Below are 14,918 nucleotides of genomic sequence, written 5' to 3'. Positions count from 1 at the left end.
TTATGTATGAATCATAATGACAATCATAACAAAATATTTACAAACATTTCAGCAATTCATTACAATAGTAATATTTTATCTCCAAGAAAATTTTACTTCAGATATAAGGATTATTCAGAATTAAATAAGCTAGTTAACATAATTTGTCATATTAATAAGCCTAAGGAGAAATATTTTAATATCTATGGATATTATTAAATACTAGTGGCCAGGTGCACAAAATTTGTGCATGGGAGGGGGGTTCCATTAGCCCAGCCTGCAACCTCTTTAATCTGGGACCCCTCGGGGGATGTCTGATTGCCAGTTTAGGCCCAATCCCTGGGAACAGGACTAAACCAGCAGTTGGACATCCCTCTCACAATCCAGGACTGCTGACTCCTAATTGCTCACCTACCTTCCTTCCTGACCGCCCCCCCCCCACACTGCATCTGCCTTATCACCCCTTGCTCACCTACCTTCCTCCCTGACCGCCCGCCCCCCACCCTGCATCTGCCATATCACCCCTAACTGCATCTGCCTGCTGTCCTGATTGCCCCCATCTGCCCCCCCTGCTGGCCTGGTCACCCCACACAGCCTGCTGTTCAGTTGTTTGGTTGTCCCTCACTAACCCCCCTGACATCCTGGTCGCCCCATGCAGCCTGCTGTTCAGTTGTTACTGTTACTGTGATGGTGTCCCAGACAATTTGCATATTCCTCTCTTTTTAATGTAGATAAAAATGTTCAATGAAATAGGAATTTATAGATACTTTCTTAAATGGAAAATCACTAAATTTTTTTCTAATACAGTCAGGATCAAGCAAAGGGTTTTCTCACTCTATCTCATTAGTATTTAACACTGTACTTGAGTTACTGGACAAAATAGTTTGACATAAAAAAAAATCTGGAGATATTCAAATTGGAAATAAGATGGCCTGATTATCTATAGATGATGTGATCAAACACTTGTACAAAAGAAGAAAATAAACAATCATTATTTTATAAGAAATAAAATAACACCATTGTATACAGTAAAAAATAATATGCATAAATAAATAGCTTTCAAATAGAGTTATTTGAACCATATTGGAGAATATTTTTGCTGGTCAAAATGCATAGAAAACAGAAATTCAATTAACCAATAACAACCAGAAAAAATATATAATAAAATTTTAATGGAAGAAAAGACCCCATTCATTGATAAAAAAAAAATGATTCAGTGCCACCCTTGCCAGTTTGTGGATAGAGCATTGGCCTGAGGACTGAAAGGTCCTGGGTTTGATTCTGGTCAAGGGCAAATACATAGGTTGCAGGCTCCATCACTGGCCTTCTTGGGGCATGTGTGGGAGGCAACCAACATACATCGATATTCCTCATGTTTCTCCACCTCCCTTCTACTCTCTTTAAAAATCAATCCTTTAGAGAGGATTAACAAAACAAAAAATGATACAGTGCCTACAAGTAAGTTTAACTAGAAATAAATAAGGTCCGTGCATGGAAACTTTAAAACACACATGAAGAAAGAACACTCAATTTATAATGTAATATGTTGTCAATTAAAAAGAAAAAAATGCCGAAACCGATTTGGCTCAGTGGTTAGAGCATCGGCCTGCAGACTGAAAGGTCCCAGGTTCGATTCCGGTCAAGGGCATGTACCTGGATGGCGGGCACATCCCCAGTAGGAGATGTGCAGGAGGCAGCTGATCGATGTCTCTCTCTCATCGATGTTTCTAACTCTATCTCTCTCCCTTCCTCTCTGTAAAAAATCAATAAAATATATTTAAAAAAATAAAAAAGAAAAAGAAAAGCTATATATTTTTAAATCCTCACTCAAGGATATTTTTTCCATTGATTGTTTTTAGAGAGTGGAAGGGAGAGAGGAGGGGAAGGAGAGAGAGAAACATCCATGTGAGAGAAACACATTGATTGGTTGCCTCCCATTTGCACCCTGACAAGGGGAATAGGTATATGCCCCTGACTGAGAATTGAATCCATAACCCTTTGATCTGAGAGCTGATGCTCTAACCAATTAGAAAAACTATCCAGGCCAGGGGAAAAAAAAATATATATATATATATAATTTAAAGTAAACAGGTTAGTCTAATGATTGTAAGGAAAATAAACAAATATGAATGGCCAGGAAAATTCTTTAAAAGAAGGATAATTGGAAATTGGAAGCATTAATCTTCTAATGTTGAAATATACTAAAACGCTCTATAAGTAAATAAGATAACACATTAATTGACAGATTATTGAATTGACCACTGGCTCATAACCATCGGCCTGCCTGCCTGCATGATCACCTTAACCCCTAACCACTTGCCTGCCTGCCTTATCACCTTAACCACTCTGCCTGCCTGCCTGATTGCCCTAACCATTCTTCCTGCCTGCCTGATAGGCCCTAACCACTTTGCATGCCTGCCCTATCATCCCTATCCACTCTGCCTGGCTGCTTGATTTCCCTAACTGTTCACATGCCTGTCTGCCTTATTGCCCCTAACTAACTCTGCCTTGGTCCCCGCCACCACAGCTTCGTCTGGAAGGATGTCCAGAATGACGTCCAGAAGGTCATGTGGCTGTCGGTCTAATTAGTATTTTATTACACACACACACATACACACACACACACACACTCACACGTCCACACTCACTCACACCTTGGCTTATGTGGCTCAGCTGGTTGGAACATTGTCCTGTGCACCAGAAAGCTGAGAGTTTGATTCTTGGCCAGGGCACATACCTAATTTGTAGTTCAATCCCTACAGGGAGGGCAGGGTTAGGGAGATAACTGATAGATATTTCTCTCTCACATTGATGTTTCTCTCTCTCTCTCCTTTTCCCTCTCTCTAAAATCAATAAACATACCCTTGCGTGAGAATTAAAAAAATACATATATGATATTTTATATATGAAAATGTTTAGCTCTCAAATCAAGAAGGAAAAAATAGACCACTCTATAAAAGGCTTTGGGGAAACTGGGTAACCTTCAATAGAAAAATTAATTTAACACTGGATTTTATATATTAAATTTCAAAATTCAAAATCAAATACTAAAATGTCAAATTTTAAGATGAGTTGCAGCTGTAAAATGAATGGCTTCAATTTTCTCCTACAAAACCAGAATGATCTCCTAATTACGGAATCTAATTTCCCAAATCTTGATCCACTGAACACACTTGAACATTTTGCAGCTGTTCATTTGTATTTGAAACGCTCCAGTCTTTGGCTCCATTGACTTCAGGGTTCAGTGCAGACTCAGGCCAGGCATTTTCTTGTTCAGAATGCCAGTATATAAAGAACATCAAAATATCACTGTATTTGCGATGAGGAGATAAATGAATTTCCAAGATTTCTCCTAGGTACATTATTAATTAAATTGCTGAAGCCTGAGGGAAAATGCCTTTGACTCACTCTCCAATGACAACATTTTGTTGACTCTAAAACTTTTGTTTTGCTGGGAGTTATATAACCTGAGACAATGCCTTTTTCTAACACCCTTGCATGCAAGTGGTTAGCTGCTTCTTTTAATGATTTAGAACCGTCACTTAGAAAGTGAGGTTGGAGTGGGCACCCAGCTATCAGTTTGCTGGGGATGTTCATGACTCTGTGTGTTGTAGAGTCTCATCTTCTGATCTTCCTGGTTCTTTAAAGTCTTCATCTCTGGGATGTTTTGTGCTGCTTAAATATCACTGATTTTCCCAGCTGGGTCTTCCCTTTCAGAGAACTCGCCCATGTTCATAATCCAAAAATCCCAGTTTAAAAATGAAAAACATATATTGATGACTCCAAAACATATAAAATTATATCTTTAGTCTAGAAAGCATTTGGCTCTAGTCTAGACCATTATTACCATATCCTATTAAATTGCTGTTTTAAGCCAGAGATAACCACATGAAGGCATAATAGTTCAGGGAATAGATATTGGAGCAAGATCACCTGGGTTCAAATACCATTTCCTCCAGTTACTACCAATGTGATCTTGCACAATTTGTTGAGTTCACTGTGCTTCAGTTTCTCCATCAGACTAGTAAAAGTACCTATTTCATATGATTTTCAGATAATTAAATTTATAAAGCATGTAGAATTGGGCATAGCACAAAGTAGAAGCTATATAAGTATTTAATGAACATAATAATAAATGATGTAAATTTACAGCGAGTATGTTCCAGATAGAGCCTCCAAGGAACCACATGCTTCATTCAAAAGTCAATAGTTAGATGTCTGTCATCCAGGACTTTGGCAGCCTATCAGTGTGATCCAGAAGACCAAGGCAGTTGACAGTAAGAGAAACAAAGCATTGCTCTTGCAAGTTCAACACAGTAAAGAGGTTGTTGTCCCTTTATCTGTGTCTCTTCCTAGAGCAGCTACAGACATAAAAGAATAATATAGATGGTGGGGAGATGTCCTGAAGAGACATTCTGTTTGACTCCTGGTGATAATAAGCAAATGAGAAAGCAGATTACACTTCTTCCCCACTCGAAGTCTGTTGGCCCCAAATCCCTGTATTGTGATGAGGAGAGGATATGACATTAGAGTTGCTACCTAGACTAGATTTTTTAATCCTTTAGAGAGAAATCATAGAATCTACCCAAGACATAATTGAGAGATCTGCTACCCAGAAGGGAAGAAAGATTTGGCTTGGCACAGTTGGGAACATTGATTTAAAAAGTAAATTCTTTTTAAGTGTATACCCCACAAAGCTCAGACTCTCCAGTAAACATAGTATACAATATCTATACATATATAAAAGCCTACGCGACCGTCCGACTGTTTGACCATTTGATTGTTCGACTGGTAGCTATGATGCATACTGACCACCAGGAGGCAGATGCTCAACACACAGGCATGGAAACATGGAACAGACTGATGAATCTCAGAGGGAAGAAGTGAGGGAGGAGGGCAGAAAAGGATTAACCGAAAATCTTATATGTATACTAGAGGCCCAGTGCACGGATTTGTGCACCAGTGGGGTTCCTCGGCCTATCCTGCAGGAATTGGGCCAAAACTGGCAGTCCAACATCCCCCAAGGGGTCCCAGACTGTGAGGGTGCAGGCCAGGCCAAGGGACCCCACTGGTGCATGAATCCATGCACCGGACCTCTAGTCTATATACTAATATATAAAAGCCCAGGAACTGGTACAGCAGAATGACTGGAATGACCAGAACAACCGGTCACTATGATGTGCACTGACCACCAGGGGGCAGATGCTCAATGCAGGAACTGCCCCCTGGTGGTGAGTGCACTCCCACAGGGGGAGCACCATGCAGCCAGAAGCTGGGCTCATGGCTGGCAAAGTGCAGCAGTGGTGGCGGGAGCCTCTACCGCCTCCACAGCAACGCTAAGGAGCGTCAAGCCAAGCAGTAAGGAGTGAGTAGGTGGGCAGTAAGTGCCCCCTGGTGGTGAGTGCAGGAGTGAGCAGGCAAGTGGTTAGGAGTGAGCAGGTGGGCAGTTAGGAGCAAGTGATCCTGGATTGCGAGAGGGTATAGGCCAGGTTGAGGGACCCACCCCCTGTACACTAATTCTGTGTATGGGCCTCTAGTATAGTTATAAAGAACTTTGCCATATGGGAAATAGGCTGTGGCACTTAAATGGCTCTGGTTGGAAAACTTCTACAAAATTTAAAATATTTTCATCACATCAAAAAAATCAATAACATTTTATGTAAACCAGTAGTCATTAAACATGGCTTATACTATAACTAATCTTATTGCCATAATGATAAAAGTCTAATATCAAAATGACTCACTTTAAATTCACCCAAAATAATATCCTAAATAAAAATTGATAACTAAAGGACAGGCAAGGATTAGGTAAACCTTTAGATATAGTGTGAAGGACATCAAGGCACTTAAGAGATGAGAAAGGAGTAAGTCTAGGCCTCTAATTGCAGGGTCTGGTTAGTTATGTTAGATTAAAATCCTTTATCTCTTCAACCTCATTGTTAATTTAACTAAGTTTTCTGTCTTTCATTTCTTTCAGACCTGTATATATACCAGCATTTTATTGGTATATATATAAAACTTTTAAATCAATTTTTAAATCCTGATGATTTATATATATATATATGTGTGTGTGTGTGTGTGTGTGTGTGTGTGTGTTTATAAATAACTTTTTGGCCCAATATTAAAATTTCATTAAACTCAGGACTTTCTATAGCCAGATATACCTTACACACAGACATGGACATATATATACCTATACAAACTTTGGAATATTATCATATTTTAGCAAAATAAAAATCGCTCTTAAATGTCCCCATCTTTATTCAAATGTTATGAAGTGGATTATATAAAGGTTATACAAATAAAAATGATAAACAAGGCAGCCAATTAAAAAAAGAGTTAATGACCACCTACACCAGTGGTTCTCAACCTGTGGGTTGCGACCCCTTTGGCGGTCGAATGACCCTTTCACAGGGGTCACCTAAGACCATGGCAGAAGCAGAGGTCAGGGTGATGCAACTGTCAGACAAGAAATGCCAAGGTATGCAGGCAACCACTAGACCCTAGGAGAAGGACAAGAAGGGCCCTCCCTCTAGGGGAGCCCTTCAGAGAGCACAAGGCCTTGCACACATCTTAACTTTGGACTTTCAGCTTCCAGACATAATAAAGTGTTTTTGTTTGTTTGTTTTAGACCCCGATTTTATTGCACTGAATTAACATATCCCTAGACAATGAATATACATTTTGGTTTAAGAGTCTATTAGGTGGAAGCCTCTAAACATGGTGGAGATGGACGATCTCTGCTTTTTGTTAGTTTCTTTACTGCCTCTCTCCTGCCCCCATATAATGCTCTCTGAATCTGAATCTATAAATACCACAGAAAGATTGACTGCAAACACCAGTTTCTCCAGATCAGCTTCAGCTAGTGCCTTCAGGCATTCTCTATACTTTCCAAATTTCTACACGTCAGCATTGCAACTGTTCCAAATCCCCTCAGCCTTCTTCCCCACACCTGTCCTTCTTTTTCTCTTTTTCTTCGTGTGTGTGTGTGTGTGTATGTGTGTGTGTGTGTGTGTGTCTTTGTTTCTATCTCTACCTCTTTCATTAGCACCTCTTCTTTGTCATTTTGTTGAGTTTCAAGTTTCAAATACAGCTGGGAAAACTCTTCAGGACACTTCCTCTGAAAACTGCTCACCTCTGCAGCTTGTATACATAGCTAGCAGGGCCCCAGCACTTTGCTCATCTTGTTCTGTAGAAAACATCCATCTCAGTTTCCTCAGGTCCCTCAGGAAGGAAGTCCGAACAAAAGGAGGTGGCCATCACCCAGACATTCTATTGATAAGTCACTCTCAAACTGTGGCCCAGACTTGCAGAGTCAGCAATACTTGAGGACTACGTAGGAATGCATTTTCTAGCCACACCCCAGACGGACAACATAAGAAATTCTGGTGTTGGGGTCCTGCCATTTTTTGCTTTAATAAGCTCTCCAGATGATTCTGATGCGTGCTAAAGTTTAAGGATTGCTGCTCTAGGTAATTTTCCTCAAAGTAACTCATCCTGTAAGAAAGATAGTAGCTGAGAGAGAGCACTGAGCCAGATGCACATCAAAATTATTAATTAAGAAAGAAACAGTGAAAAGTCAAAAGCCTTTGACTGTGGTTCCTTTCCTGGTATTTATTCAGGTGCCTCAAGTAGGTACCAGAAGAAATTGCACTTTAATCAGAATAAGTACAATGATCTTTATCAACTAGTTATGATGAAAAGACATAAGTTTTAATTTATGATTTGATTATGGTCATTTATTTACTTAGTAAATATTTATTGAAACTTTTCTAGACAATGAAGGATACTACAGTCCTCAATGAGGATACTACGATCAGTAATACAGAGCCCCTGTTTTCATGGAGTTAAATTCTAGAAGGTATAAAAGAGGAAAAATCTTCTCTACCCATTTTGGTCTCTGGCTGGACCTAAGAGTTACACTGACATAAGACAAATGGACAGGAGAAAGAATACAAGTTTCATTAAAAATTTATATGTATATAGGAGTCGTCACAGGAGAATAAAGAAGAAATGCCCTGGCCAGTGTGTCTGTTTGTTTGGCATTGTTCTGGTGACCAAAAGTTTTCTGGTTTGATTCCTAGTCAGGGCACATGCCCAGGTTGCAGGCTCGATCCCCAGTAGTGGGTGTGCTGGAGGTAGCTGACTGACGTTCCACTCTCACGTCAATGTTTCTCTTTCTCCCTCTTCCTATCTCTCTCTCTCTAAAAAAAAAAGTCAATTAAAAAATCTTTATAAAAATTTTAAAATAAATGAGTAGAGCAGAAAGTTTTTATACCTTTTAGACAAAGAAACAATAAAGTTGTAAAAAATTGACAAGACAGAGGGGTTTGGGCTAGGGGCAGTAAATTGTGAAGAAGAAAGATAAGGGTTAGTATAACAAGATTTGTTTGTATAGATTTGTCTGCCTCAATTTCCCATCCCCAGTGATAAAAGTTCCTTCCTTTTTTGTGGTACAAGAAAGGCAAATTTCAAGTGGGAGTTCTACATCCCACTTTCAGGAGAGAACAGGAGGGTCAAAGGACCCTTCTTAAAACTGCTGTTTCTGAAGTGCCTTTAACCTAAAATATTCAGTATGTCAACATGACATATTTTGAGGTGACATGCTCTGAATTCCTTCACAGGGAAGACAGACAATAAAAAAGTAAGTATTGTAAAAGTATAGGTAGTTATAGGAACTGTTTTTAAAAGTTTGTAAGGAGTTAGGTAATAACTGGGATTGGGTGATGGAATAAGCAGAAAAGGGAAATGTTTAAACAGAAAAAAATGAATGAAGTTTGGGAAGATGTCTTCAATTAGGGGATAATAAATTCTGGTAGAGAGAACACAAACATGCAAATACCTTGGGGTAAACTGAGATTGGATATTTCAAAAGAACAGCAAGAATGTCAGTGTGGCTAGAAGGGTCGGAGATAAAAGTAGAGGCCAAATCATGTACAGCCTTGAGGCTATTCCCAGATTTTTTTTCTGAATATTATGTGAACTTACTGGACTTTTGTTAGTGAGGGAACTGACATAATTTTATCAGCTGTTGTGTGAAGAGGCTATCAGTAGGGCGAGAAAGAGGTAAGACCATATAGGAGTCTACTGTAGCAGTAAAAAATAAGAGTTGATGGTAATTTCTACTAGAGTCTCAGCAGATGAAATAAAAGACACAGCCAGATTATGGATATGTTAAAGATGCAACTAATAAGCAGTTATGGGTGGATTGGATGTGAAGTGTGATACAATAAGAACACATGGGTGAGTTCTAGGTTTGGGGGCTGAAAATGTATGTACCGGATAGTGCCTTTCACTGAGACATGGATCTCTGTGGGAGCAACAGGCGTGGGAGGGAACAGTGAGATCAATCTCTGCGTGGTAATTTGTCCTTCCAAGTAAGATACTGAGTAGAGTGTTCGATATATCATCCTGGGGCTGAGGAGATAGAAAAAGACTGGTGGGAAAAGTTGGGAGAAATTAATGATTTAAAGAATCCCCATTCTGAAGACACCTCAGTCCACAAGAGTGAGAGGAGGGAAAGTATTTGCAGGTTAAAGGGGATCACTGAGCTTTCTTGATCGGATATGGAATGTCCACCTAGAAGCTAAACGTCAGATTTGGGGTAAGCATCTAACAATATTTGATGACTGATTAAAACAGACTGTTCACAAATGTGTGTCTGATTATATCCTGAATTTTCTTTCCATGATCACCTCTCAGTGAACTACAAAAATCAGAGATTTTCTATCAATTTAGTCAGGGTTGGTAATGCTTTCATACAAAGACAAAGGGGAAAGAAAACTGCCTCAAATGAAAAATATAACTCAAATTTTATATATGTTCTCTTATGTAGAAAATGGTTATAACAGAATATTTATAGCAAATATACTCTTATTCATAACAAAAATCACTATAACAGTAGATCTGCAGCCAAATGTTAATGATTTATTTAATTTATTACATATTGTAAGAGAGTTTAATAAATGTGTTCTATTGCCCATTAATGTGGTATACAGAAACAAATAAATTGATTTGATTTAATGTATTTTCTTAAAATATTTCTATATATCATGTTGGCCAAAATATTAAAGTAAGTTAGAACTCTAACTATTTCTTTTATTATAGCCTAAAGCCACAGAATCTATTTTTGTAAACTTGTTAATATATACATATTAAACACCTCCAATATTTGTATTTAAAAATAAATTAATGAATATTTGCCCCAAATGTTATTTGAACATTATAATTTTAAACAGCTGGCATTTGCATCTTAGGTCGAAAATTTTTATAGTCAGCGTAAAGAAAAACATATCAACAATAAAATTGTACATAACTAAGAAAGCAAAAGACTAACAGTAAAATAGTGAGAGGTTCAATTAATGTCATGGCTTTCACCAACAGAACTAGTAGAATATGCAGATAAGTTGTGTGTGTGTTTTTAAGTGTAGAGAAAAAAATTTTTAGTAAACAATACATTTCGTTTACAAATTCACACTAGTAATTTCATAGCAAATGTATAACACGTGTACCACCATGAAGACAGGGCACGCCGTAATCAGACTGCTTTGTGAATTTACTATAACAAAATGATTAGACACTGGATTTAATCATGCCACGTCTGAGATTTGGCATTCTAACAACTGTCGTCTAGCTGCCAGCCCTGCCACAGTGGTGGAAACTCAGCAGTCCTTTGTAATAAGCATGTCTGGAGCTATTCCTTTGATTGTTTTCAATTGAGAGCAAGAGAGAGAAAAAGAATTACATACATCATCTACAATTGCAAAATGGTATGACTCATATGTGACTTGAGGCTTTTCTTACACGTCTTACTACCCAGTGGTATCCTTATGACTGATCACTGCCTTGAACTCAGGAAATGAGTATTGGATAGTTTTCATGGTGACACTAAGAAATTAATCTAATGCATTTTGATGAACATGGACTAACAAAATCATCTCAAAGATTTCAAATTATGTTATGTGTTGGTATAGGGTAACTTGCTTTTGCCTCCATTAGCTGCCTTTCCAAGTTCTAAAGGGATATATTGTAGCACAAAAACTATAATAAGGAATTGAATTTTGCTGCCATATCATATCTGCTAAAATGTAACAATGAATGCATCAAACATTTATAATAGAGTTAATTCTCCTGTGGTAAGATTTCAGAATGCCTGTTCTCAGTCACCAAAATCCCAGATTGCATCATATTTTCTTTTTTGACAACTGCTTCTAGAATGATGATGCCGTTAACAGAAAAATAGAAATGTTGTAAGCAAAGCTGATTAGAAAGGAATATTAAAAAATTCTGTTTTGAGACTTTAGAATTTAAAATGACATTATATTGCACAGATGAAGATAAAGGTAATTGTTTGTAATTGTCTTATTGGTGTGCCTGAAATAGAGTTAAAGAATGTTAGGTGCTATAATGACAAAGCTGAACGTTTTAGTAGTTTCACACAATACATGCCCTCCTTGCTCCAAGCAAATATTCCTGCAGCCAAGCACTTCATTCGCTTATTCAGGGGGCGACATCTCTTTAAATCTTATTACTGGAGAGACCTCGTCCTGTATGTCCATTCATTTGGTGAATAAAGATTAGAAGAGTCAAGAATTGTGTATAGGAGATGTTTGGAAGCTTGGTCTTGAAGTGACATACATTAATCACCCTTGCCCACATTCCACTGTGTAAGGAGGCAGGACGTATAGTTTAGTTGTGTTAGGGAGTAAAAGGTGAACACACAAAACTCTGGGATTTTGTTTAGTTGAGGGGTGAGGAACTGTGATGTAACCTTGGGCAGCGGCATAGGGGTAACCACAAAAACTCAATGATAGGCTGTTACTTTGAAAACGTGGGTGTACGTGAAAAAGCCAAAGTTGAAAACCCCATCTTATACTGCTGTGGTACTTATGGAACATGAGTAGATGTAATTTTCTAAGTATATTAGTATCAAATTAATCTTTATCAGTGTGATTCAGATCACCAACATTTTGTCAATAAGAAAAATGAAATCAACACATTGAACTGGTTAAAGAAAGTCAAGGTCATTTTTTCCCTTCTTTAGTTTTATCCATCATTTAAAAATACATTCAATTTCTTTTGGTAAATTAAATTGATTTCTTCTAGTTTGGACCTCTGTGGAGATACACCCCCATGTTATACTTGCCCAAAAGAACTATTTATTTTAAATCCTACTTTCCACAATATTAAATACCTCTCCTATACTTTCTTCATAGATACTGTTTTAGTTTATTGTTGGATTAAATGAAAACTGCAAAATAAGAGACTAGCCATATTTCTGGCATAGCACAGAAACAGAATCCATAAATAGATATATTTAGTATTTTTAATTAAATATCACAAAAAGTAGCTGCTTTCATATAAGGTGATGCAATACTACAATACACATTTCACAGTAAACAAACCTAGTTAACTGGAATTTATAGTTGAAATTTACCAAAAGTCCTTTTTAGTAACATTTTTTTCAGTAAATGATTTTTTTTCAATTGGCACTGCTAATATCCTCAATGTTCATTTTAATTATAGACATGTCACTCTGACAGATGTTCCCAAGGGAAATATTGATTTCAGTATTACCAGAGAAACATCTGCTGTTGGACAGAGAGGAATTGGCCATTTTATTTCTCCAAATTTGATCATGTATCTTGGACAAACATTTATTTTACTCAGAATGGGCAACCATTTCCTAAATATTCCCTGGAATTCCAATTGTGTTCTGCTGAGAACATGAAAATGTTTTTTCAATTTCTATAGTATTTTTATTTGCATATATCCATACAACCCAAAAGTAACAAAGCTGATAGAAGACATAACTCATTTAAAATTATAAATATAATGTAAAAAGAACACCTACAATTTAAAAAGAAATCAACTGTTTTATTTATCCATCTGAAACTAACTTCAGACGTGGAAGAGATTTTTCTCATTATAAATTAAAGGCTAGAAATACATCTGGTGTGTTCCTGAGTTCTATGGCTGTATAGAGAAGTTTTATCTTGACCTGATTTTTATCTTCTACAAAGTTTAAAGGAAATGAAATGGTATAAACCACATCATACACTTTCCTATCACCACTTTTCAGGAGAAAGTCAAGCTAGGTGAGCTCTTATTCAGTGAATACCTTCCAAGTAATGAGCTTTTTTAAATAATAAAAACCTACTGTTCCAATGTAAAGACTCCTAAATATGACTGTTAACTCTCTAATGAACTATGACATAATATTAGAGAAGAAACATCTAAATTTCTCATTGCTTCCAGCAGTAGAATAGCTGAACATAACAGACATAATAGCTCTATTGACATGAGTCCATGAGTTTTTGTCTGAGCCAAATAAAAATTAATAACATAATTTTTGCAAAATCAAAATTGTTTTTCCAAGCAAAGCAAATATGATGATTATATCTCTTCACACAATGTTTGTCTCCCCTCCTCCCCCATAACAAGTGTTATGATTAGTTCCCAAGAAAGCTAGAGGATAAAACTTGTTTGAAACTTTTTAGAAAGCAGATTGGTTTAAGGACTTCAAGTAATTCATAGCAATGACTGCTTTTACACAGGTGAAGTGATTGTTGCAGCAGGAAGGTCAATACTTAGAATTTGTTCTCAAGTCTATTTACCTAAATTCAAATCCCAACTCATCAGCTTCCTATCTGTGTTCAGATAAATGACTTAAGCTCTCTATTCTTCAACTTTTTAACCTGCAACAGGGAAAGAATGGTCATGCCTAATTCATAAGATTCTAAGTAATAATTTTGTAAAGTTCTTGCAACAGTACCTGGCACAGTAATCTATTGTTGTTGTTTTTTTTATTAGTTAAGGTATTACAAATGTGTCCTCATCCCCCCCCCCATTAACCCCCAACCTCCCCCCAACACACAAACTCATGCTCCCATCCCCTTGTTGTTATTAACTTTCTGTTTATCAAGTAAGAGAAAAAGATATTGTAGGAGAGCACAAAAGAAATATATAACCTGATATCCTTCTATTTTAGATTGAGATTAAGCTATATGACACATTCGTTTACTCACTCATTTAATATTTTTAGGCATAATCTATATCAGACTATTTGTTTGGGGCTATGATTATAGCTATGAACCACACAGAAGTGATCTAGACCTCTGAGAGCTCAGATAATTTTACCATTAGAGAGTATTATACAAATGTATGCAAGTAAGATTTACAACCGCCTTAAAGCAAATAAGTGCTATAAACATTTATAAATAACAATAGTGATAATGCATTAATTTTAATCAACAGGTATTCAATTTTAAATATACCTTTACATCATGAGAAACAATAGTTATAACCCATATTATAAAGAAGAATCTTGAGGTTGTGCAAAATTTAATGGTATCTCTGAGCTCATACAACTAGTGAAGTGACAGGCCAGCATTCACATTTCTTCCTTTGTTTATTTCACTAGCTATCAGAAATGAGACTTCCCTTTCTGGAAATCCCTAGATTCTTACTCTGGACTGTTTTTCTTTCCTGAATGCTTTCTTCCCTCCGAGGGAACCATTCTTTACTTTTACCCCAAATCAAAAACAGATTCTTTAATCAAGTCACCGGTTCTCAAACCTGGCTGCATATTGGCTTCACCCTTAAAATATACTTATGCCTTCGTTTAAGTACCAGAGATTCTGATTTACTAGTAATTGTTCTGGAATATTGCCTGGGTATTGAATTTTTTTTAAAACTCCCCAGATGATTTTAACATACTGTAAAGGTTTAGAACCAATGAACTACGTAAGCTATAAATGACTGCTTGAGTTGTGCTTAAAACAGGGATCAGAGATTTAAATTATGGAGATTAAGTTATAAATTTCTCAAGTATCTGATACATTGGAGATACAAAGTTTAAGAGAGGGAAAAAAAACAAGGTCTCATAGAGTGTTATAATCCGCAGTTATGCTAGAGAAGAGAAAGAGACGGGTTGAAGG

This window comes from Myotis davidii, unplaced genomic scaffold, assembly GCF_000327345.1.
Source record: "Myotis davidii unplaced genomic scaffold, ASM32734v1 scaffold26, whole genome shotgun sequence".
NCBI classification, from domain to species: domain Eukaryota; kingdom Metazoa; phylum Chordata; class Mammalia; order Chiroptera; family Vespertilionidae; genus Myotis; species Myotis davidii.
The sequence above is the reverse complement of the archived record's forward strand: the minus strand, read 5'-3'. Positions refer to the sequence as shown.